Source organism: Pelmatolapia mariae, unplaced genomic scaffold (genome assembly GCF_036321145.2).
Source record: "Pelmatolapia mariae isolate MD_Pm_ZW unplaced genomic scaffold, Pm_UMD_F_2 NODE_ptg000435l+_length_58194_cov_1, whole genome shotgun sequence".
Lineage (NCBI taxonomy): Eukaryota > Metazoa > Chordata > Actinopteri > Cichliformes > Cichlidae > Pelmatolapia > Pelmatolapia mariae.
This window is the reverse complement of record NW_027052120.1, coordinates 1-3,473: the sequence shown is the minus strand read 5'-3', so window position 1 is coordinate 3,473 and position 3,473 is coordinate 1. Positions and strand designations below refer to the sequence as shown.

Below are 3,473 nucleotides of genomic sequence, written 5' to 3'. Positions count from 1 at the left end.
GTGTGTCTACAGCTTTGAAAACTAACTTACATGAGTTCAATTCAACATCAAGATACCACAAATCAGTTTCAAATTCATGAACCAGCAAACATTTACCATTCCCAGTGCCCCAGTCATTTAAGGAAATACCACTGGGTTTCTGAGTGTTAGCACACTTATGTGGCTGTGATATCTGTAGTAAACGGTACCGTTTACATCATTACACGCTGCCTACAAAACACTTAGTTTACCTGCACAGGTCCTGTTACAAACTCGAGTCAGTTATTTCACAATCAGAATATTTTATTAATCCCTGAGGAGATTACAGCTGCTCCAAGACAGCAACAAAGTCAACTATTAAAATACACTATATGTTACAGTTTACAAATTTAATAAATAGCACTAATATATACAAATTGTTCCATTTTAAATATCAAGATTACAGAGGTGGTTATAAATAAACATGAAGAATATTGACAAAGAATATTACAGATATATGACATTTCACTCTAACCTGTGAACTTTGTCACTCGTTATTTTACTCTAGTGTGCGCAAAAAAGGTGTAACTATTGCAGTTATGTATAAGTTGTGTAACATCGTAGTGTTAAGGCTGGCAGTATTGACATAAACATCCACAGTGCTGCTGTTGCAGCAGTTACCACTCCAGCTCCACTGGATATTTCCCAGTCAGACAGGCAGTGCAGTGGCCCACTTTCCTGTTGAGCTTGTTGTTTATTTTGTCCTTTTCATTATGGACAGTGATGCCCTCCTGGACTGCAGATACGAGGCCCTCCACAGTCAGATATTTGACACTGTCAGCACCTGTAAACAGCTTTAGCATTAACACAAGTTTTTGTTCTGACCTGTCAAAGAAATGAATGGTAGAAGTTCATGTTTAAATACCAATATAACCAGCAATGTCCTCAAACTCCGGCTTGTTGGTGATGAGCTCCTCCTTGGTTGGGATGTTGATGCCCATGTAGCAGGGGAACCTGACTGGTGGAGAAGCCACCCTGATGTGCACCTGTCCAGAAGAATAATGTGTTTTTACCTATTAGTCACATCCTCAAAGATCATTTTGAACCAGAAAATTCTGCAGTTGGACACAAATATCAGTTTAAGCTTTGATGTGATGATTAGTATTGCCAGGAGGTTCCTGGTTTGAACCCTGACCGGGGCCTTTGTGGGTGGAGTTTGCATCTACCTGTGTGGGGTTCTTCTGTTTCACCCACATAAGTGTGTTTTAGGTGAAATTGTGACTCTAAACCTGTCAAGTGCTTGATGTGTATAAAACAAAACAGTGTATCAATGTATGGTTAAAATGTCTTATAATTTAGATCACACTGGATGGTGAAGAAAACGTGCTTATGAATGAGTACATGACGTTACTCATGCCAATCTGATTAGGGACAGATTTCCACTAAAGGTGGGACTTAGAAAGTGATTAGCTTTCATATTTTTTAATCTTTAGTATTGCAAAATTGGTCATTCCCAAATATACATGTGTCAGTTAAATAATAACTGGGATGTTCAAGACAATACAAAAATAATTTGATCCAGATATCCTGGATTCAGGGTTTTATGGAGTGGAGGGAATTTTCTGCCTTATTGAAAACAGCCTCAGACTGCGCCTCTAGTTCACCTGCTTTTTGAGTTGACAGACGCTCTGAAACCAACCTCTTTGGCACCTGCTTCCTTCAGCAGTTTAATAATGGGGGAAATTGTGTTGCCTCTGACGATGGAGTCATCAATGAGCACCACTCGTTTCCCAGCAAAGTTGTCCGTCAATGCTCCAAACTTCTTGGCCACTCCTAGCTGCCTCAAGCGGGTATTTGGCTGGATAAAGGTTCTTCCAACATATCGGTTCTTACACAGAACTTCAACGTATGGAAGACCAGACTGTGAAAAGAAGACAGAAGAAAAGCTAGAGACAAAGTCCACTCTGTATATTATAACATGACTGAGGTGGAGCAGACACACTGTGGGCAGACCTGCTGAGCGTAGCCCAGAGCAGCAGGGGTGGCAGACTCTGGCACAGTGCTGACAACGTCTGCATCAGTCGGAGACTCGGCGGCCAACTGCCGCCCACAGCGCTGTCTGACAGTATAAACCATCTGCCCTGTAGTAAAGTGATATGTTAGTATTACTACATTTAAGAAATGAGTAATCAGTAAGTGTGTTACCCATAATAAATATGCATACCTTCGAAAATAGAGTCCTGCTGGCAAAATAAACATATTCAAAAATGCAGAAGGCTGGGAGGCCTCCCTCAGGCCGGGGCACAACACTCAGAGACGTGACACCTTGTCTGGATATCTGGACTATCTCTCCTGGCAAGACCTCCCTGTAATACCTGTTAATCAGTAAGGACAAAATATAATGAACCGATGGACTCAAGGAAACGCCATTTCACTGTTCATGCATTTTGGTAAGGATGAAATATTTTTGGAAGAAAACCCTTAAAGTTCTTTTCTGAACCGACTGGTTTCTGTCTTATTTTAGACCTGCTTTCAGACCAAGATGACTGGTGTGCAACAAAAGCTACACAGTTACTGTTACGAAACCCCAGAACTACTCTGATGTCATCAAATCCCATCTTTACTGGAATTTACAGAGGTGACAAAACTTGGAATTTACATTATAGAAATGCATCTTTATGAGGAAAAGTGTAAATTGTCAAAAGGAAAACAATAAATAACTTCAAAAGTACTGATGGGATAAGGTAAATGACGTGAAACCTTTGAAAAGAAAAACCTAATAATAAGGCTATATGTAAATGATTTACACCTGGCATTGCAGTTCCTGTTCCACCAAATAGGAATAAGTAGGCAGGAGGAGATGATTCTAACTTCTACTGTGTTTTGTGCTTTACATAAATGTCTCCCTTTTACTTCACTTACTTTACTTCTGTCTCATGCCATTAAACTCTTACTGTCTTTCCAAACTATTCTTCTCCCTTTCGACACCAGTATCTGTATATCAATATCTACTTTTTAAATAGCTTCTTTAGCCAACCTATCTGCTCTTTGATTACCCAAAATACCTTGATGTGATCTAGCTTTTGTTGGACTGAACATGTTTCAGTGGCACTTATGAATACAGAATATAAAACCTTCTGTGTAAGTTAACCTCAGGTTGCTGAGAAAGGTGAGAAAAAGACAGATGAAACACAGATTTCTTGGATATAGCAAATAAATATTTCAGCAGAAAGTAAATCTGTGTGTGTTTAGTTCATTATTTTTGTGTCACATTGCTGTGTGCAACATTCAGCCTGGACAAGCAGAGCCCCCTCCTCACCTTTTTCCGCAGTGCATGGGCATTAACCAGCTCTCCATTGTGAGCTACAGCTATCTTGCCATGCAGTGTATCCACCACAAAGGGCTGGCAGTTCTGGAGCTCTGAGATCCCAGTAGTTGAATAGCGTGTGTGGCAAATGCCGAGGTTACCATAGCGCAGTTTGGTGAGGGCCTCGGGTGGAAAAGCGGTGCTCACT

The 3,473-nt window shown here is 40.5% G+C and overlaps 1 pseudogene; it reads right to left on the bottom strand.

Moving 5' to 3' along the window:
* Nucleotides 1-635: 635 nt before the first annotated feature.
* On the bottom strand, nt 636-3,315 carry LOC134623146 (amidophosphoribosyltransferase-like; annotated as a pseudogene).
* Nucleotides 3,316-3,473: the final 158 nt, after the last annotated feature.